Consider the following 5,980-nt stretch of genomic DNA (forward strand, 5'->3'; position numbering starts at 1 on the left):
CCGGGCTGGGGATTCGAACCCGCCACCTTAGGTGTACGTGGCTGGCGCCTCAGCCTGTTGAGCTATAGGCGCCGAGCCAGGAGTAGGATATTTTAACACATCTCTCAGCAATTGATAGATCAAAAAACCAATAACTTAGGAAGAGTTTACAAGTTTTGAACATGATGAACACACTTGATTTAATGAATAGGTACTAAACCCCCAATATAACAATTATATAATACGCATTGTTTTCAAGCATCCATGGAGCAGTTACAATAATTACATTATGGTATGTGATAGAGTATGTCTCAAAAAGCAATAAAGAGTCTAATTCACGCAAACAGGGTAGAAAGCATGCCTGCTATGAAGTAAGGATGATGAGGTCAATTATAAGGTGACCAGATTTTAACATTGGTAAAACAGGACACCATTGGGGAGGTGGGGCCTGACAACAATGCAAACTTTGATAAGCAGTTCTTGATAATCAGTTCTCAACAATTATTTGTTTTTTTTTTTTTTTTGAGACAGAGCCTCAAGCTGTCCCCCTGGGTGGAGTGCTATGTCATCACAGCTCACAGCAACCTTCAACTCCTGGGCTCAAGCGAGTCTCCTACCTCAGCCTCCCAAGTAGCTGGGACCACAGGGGCCCACCACAACGCCCGGCTATTTTTTGGTTGCAGCCATCATTGTTGTTTTTGGCAGGCCTGGGCTGGATTCAAACCCACCACCTTAGGTGTATGTGGCTGGCACCTTAGCCACTTGAGCCACAGGCGCCAAGCCAATTATTTGTTATTATTAAAGTTTAACATTATAAAATTAACAAAAAATAATATAAAATGCATATCCTGGCGAAATAGCCACATGGCAGCTGAAAACCGTATATTCCCTTCCTGTTCTCCCATGTTCTCTAGCTCATCGTGCATTCTATCCAAAAATCAGGGCTTTTTTAAAATGCTGCAGGATGCAGGACAAATTGTTAAAAATTGGGACTGTCCCATCAAAAGCAGAATGTCTGGTCACCTTACTCTGGGGGTGGGGGGCTACTTGTTTGTTCCAGACAGTTTGGCTCCTTCTGAGCTAATTGTTCTTGCCTAGAAGCAAGGGAGGGAGCCAGTCTCCTTCTGATACCTTGCCCAGGAGGGGAGTAGGGAGTTTACATTAGCCTTTTCATTTCCAAATAAAGTTACATTAACCTCTTCATTCCCAAATGGAGTTACATTAACCTTTTCAGCAGCCCATATATTCCCTTCCCATTCTCCAGCTGTTCCCTAGCTTGTCATGCATTCTTTCCAAAAATTAGGACTTTTTTAAAATGCCACAGGACATGGGACAAATTGTTAAAAATCGGGACTGTCCCCCCCAAAGCAGGATGTCTGGTCACCTTAGTCAATTAGTTATTGAACATGAATTGAGTAGCAAAATAGACTGTTAGCTACTCTTTTTTTTTTGGCCAGAGCTAGGTTTGAACCCACAACCTCTAGGCATATGGGACCAGTGCCCTACCCTTTTGAGCCACAGGTGCCACCAACTACTCTTTAGAGGTATGGTTCTTATGGTCTGTTTTGCTATTAGATTACAGGAAAGCAAGCTCAGTTGGCCTTGAAACTTGTTTCCAAAAGCTGGAAGAAAAAAATAAGGCCATGGTCAGAAATCTTGTGAGAGAGTATTCCATGGAAGCAGAAACCTGGAAGCAGAAAACCTGACTAGGAGATATGCCATCTTGCTGAAGGTGTTACATGAGAGGATGATGATGAAATTCCTGGACTATTCTGTTTATCGTCAGAAGTAAGTACAACGTCCTCAGGATGCCATTCTGGCCAACATAACATGTGTTGTTAATAGGAGATGACACCATGTATTGCATCCCTTTTGATATGGGAATTCACAAATCCTTGAAGATCTGATTCTGTATTAGAGTGCAGTGGCCAGAAAAGGTTAAAGTCATGACCACAGATGCCACCACTAACCCTCTGTTTCACATTCACTAGTCTCCATAAATCCATTTTAGTGTTGTGTCATATCCAGGATCCCACTTTTTCCCTGCCCCCTTGCCTCTAACAGTGCTTTAGTCTTCCCAAGGGTGTTGTAGTAAGATAGTGCTGCCAGGCTGGCCATGAACTCCAGTTATTTCTTTTTTTTAGTGATGAACAAATTTGCTTCTCAGGAAAGAAAATTCAAGTAATGCCACACAATATCCATAATATCAACTAGTGATATTGACTAGTGACTTTGAATTCAAGTCCTAATTCCTCCATTTACTCTTTTTTTTTTTGATTATTTTTTTATCTTTTCAAATTAATGTGAAGGTCCAATTTCTAGGTTACATTTTTCTCACTCACAGGGTAAAGTTCTATTTGAAGAAGAGTCCATCACCCTAGGTATATGTTATACACCCTCACAATGTGCACATTAGGTGAGATCCTGTCTCATGCCCTCACTCCCCGCCCTACAGATTCCCTGTACTTCCAAACTGGACTATATTAGTGTTTTATTGTTCTTATGAGCATGTACTTGTTTATATATTGATTCCATAACAGTATGGAGAACATTGGATATTTATTTTTCCATTCATGAAATACTTTACTAAGAAGAATGTATTTCAACTCCATCCAGGTAAATGAAAAACATGTAAAGTCCCCATCTTTTTAATAGCTGAATAATATTCATATATATATATATATATATATATCACAGTTTGTTGATCCATTCATGGGTTGATGGACACTTAGGTTGCTGCCATGACTTGGCAATTATGAAGTAAGGCACAATAAACATTCTAGTGCAAATGTCTTTGTGGTAAAATGATTTTTGTTCTTCTGGTTAGATACCTAGTAATGAGATTGCAGGGTCAAATAGAAGGTCTACTTTTAGATCTTTGAGGATTCTCCATATTTCTCTCCAAAAAAGGCTGTATTAGTTTGCAAGCCCTTCTCTCCACATCTATGCCAGCATCTGGTGTTTTGGGATTTGTGATGTGGGCTAATCTTGCTGGGGTTAGGTGATATCCTACAGTGGTTTTTATTTGCATTTCTCTGATGATTAAAGATGATGAGCATTTTTTCATGTGTTTATTGGCCATTCATTTGTCATCTTTAGAGAAGTTTCTGTTCAAATCTATTGCCCACTTATAAGGGGGTTGTTGGCACCTTTCTTATTGTTTGAGTTCTCTGTAGATTCTAGTTATGAGGCCTTTGTCAGATTTATAACATGCAAAAATCTTCTCCCATTCTGAAGGCTGTATGTTTGCTTCATGGTACCCTTAGTTGTGAAAAAGCTTTTTAGGTTGATCAAATGCCAGTTATTTATTTTTGGTGTTGCTGCAATTGCTAGGTGGGTCTTCCTCACAAAGTTTTTTCCCAGGCCAATATCTTCAAGTGTTTTCCCCACACTCTTCTAGAATTTTTATTGTTTTATGTCTTAAATTTAAATCTTTTATCCAATGAGAATCAATTTTTGCCAATGGTGAGAGGTGGGGGTCTAGTTTCAGTCTTCTACATGTGGATAAACAGTTCACCAAACACCATTTGTTAAATGAGGACTCTTTTCCCCATCGCATATTTTTGTTAGGCTTATCAAAGATTAAATGATGACATGTAGCTGGGTTCATCTCTAGATCCTCTACCCTATTCCATAAATCTAAGTCTATTTTTGTGCCAATACCATGCTATTTTGATCATTATAGCCTTGTAATATAACCTGAAATCTGGAAATATTATGCCTCCAGATTTGTTTTTGTTTCTAAGAACTGTATTTGTTATTTGGGTTTTTTTCTGGTTCCATATGAATCGAAGTACTAATTTTTCAAGTTCTTTAAATTATGACATTGGTACTTTGGTGGGGATTGTATTAAATCTATAGATTGCTTTGGGTACATTTACTCTTTTTGAACAAGATTTCATTAAAAAAAGTAAAAGAGAACAAAAATACTTGTGGCATTATTTGGAAATCAATGATGTGCTATGGAATGTAACCTAATTTAGGAGACCTGCTCAATTAATGGAACCCATGCTGTACATTGGAAATGTTTTTGTCCCCTCCAAAATTCATGTTGAAACATAACCCCCAAAGCAAGAGTATTGGAAAGTGTGGCCTTTAGGAGGTAATTGAAGTAGAGCCCTCATTAATTAGGTTTCCTTATAAAAGGGCTTGACAGAGTAAGTTTGACCCTTTTTACCCCTTCTGTTGTTTCCACCATGTGACAAGTGTTTCTACCCTCTGGAGGATACAGCCACAAGGTGTTATCTCAGAAGCAGAGAGACCAGGCCCTCACAACCTGGTGCTTTGATTTTGGAACTTAGTCTTCAGAACTATGCAAAATAAATTTCTACTGGATATAAATTACTCAGTTTGTAGTATTTTGTTGCAGTAGCACAAACAGACTAAGACACTGTGCTTTTATTTGCTATAAATAAGCAGCTGTACAGGGAAAGTATTAACTGCTCCCTCATGCTATCTGCAGCACAACTAAAATGAGAAATCCTGTGTGATCCTTGAACACCATTTCTGGGACAGCAAGATATTTCAGCCTCCTTTGCCAGCAAAAAAATTAGAGACACAATGAAAGTACTAATGTCTCATAAATGAATGTAACCTGAATAATACAAGATGGTCCTCATAAGCAGAATTCATAGGTAAAATCTATTATCTCTGGGAAAAGTGGGAAGCAAAGATGGCCCTTCAATTCTGCATGGTTAGAGAGCATGGCAATACTTCAGCTGAGTTAGGTTTTGAGGGTTCAGAACTTCTAATACTTTGAGGAACAGGCAATAAAGGCCAGTGAGTCAGAGTAGAATGTATTTATTCCTAGAAGGAAGGGCTTTCATGTTCCACTTTCACATCTCACTTTGCCTGTCCCTGGTGTTCCAAGGGATTGTGTCACAGTAGCGGTATGATAAGCAGACTAGACCCTATCAAGCAGACCCAAGAGTGATAACAGAGAGCTCCCATTATAGGGCTAGATGTTATTTTGTCACCCTTCCTAAGATGTATTTTTATTTGAATGGAGAGACCTTGGTTTAGTTTGCAATGATTATTTTGAGATAGTACAAGAGCTTCCCTTTTGGCATTCCGCATTCAATGTGGTGCCATCTCTTTACCTTTGGAGGGGTTTATATTCCATTTACTTTATATGTTATCTCTTTTTTGTGTTTGTCATTTTTAATATATACTATATACTTCATGGCATTTTTCATTCAATCTTCAATATTTGTTGACAGCCTACTCAGAGCTACGCCCATATGTGGCTAAGACCTAGATATGTAATGATGAATAATGCATAGTAACTTCTTACAATGTACTCACCCTATTGATACATATTGTTACACTAAAACTGACAATTATAAAAAAGATAGTAGTAATCAGAATGATAGAGATTTCAAGGAATAACATAATGGCTAACATGTATTAGAATAGTGCCATGAGTATTTGCTGGATTAACAGATTAATGACAACATATCCAGGGCATCATGGAAATATAGAAAGGTATCTAAGCTATCATGCTAGTACCTGCTCAACTCCTGAAGTGAATACACCTTAGGTTAAAATTGGAAGCTTTTGACACATAAAGTTCCCATGAAAACCCTGTCACCTTTGATTAATATTACTCACAGGTAATGGTAGAGAAATACTCTGTTAACTGCTGAGTATATATCACAGGGCAAGGGACACAGACTATCCTATATCAGTTTGTGTGTATTACTATATGTGTGTGTGCACATGCACATGCATGCACCTGTAAATGAATGTGTTTAAGAAAGAAAACAACACTTCTCCATGCACAACAGGGGCAGCACAAGTGATTTGAAATCAGGTGAACTTTAAATGTATCTCCTTCTTGGAAGTTACCAACCTTACCTACTCTTCTACTTAGGATCGGGCCATGACATTTCATGATTAAATTTGTGTCATCTTGAGGCACCTGAATTTTTATTATCTGCGTGAATTTAGGCAGATCTCTTAAACTAAGTTTTGTTTATGGCTCGGCTCCTATAGCTCAACC

The sequence above is a fragment of the Otolemur garnettii genome, unplaced genomic scaffold, assembly GCF_000181295.1.
Source record: "Otolemur garnettii isolate 467f Iridium unplaced genomic scaffold, OtoGar3 scaffold00239, whole genome shotgun sequence".
Classification (NCBI taxonomy): Eukaryota; Metazoa; Chordata; class Mammalia; order Primates; family Galagidae; genus Otolemur; species Otolemur garnettii.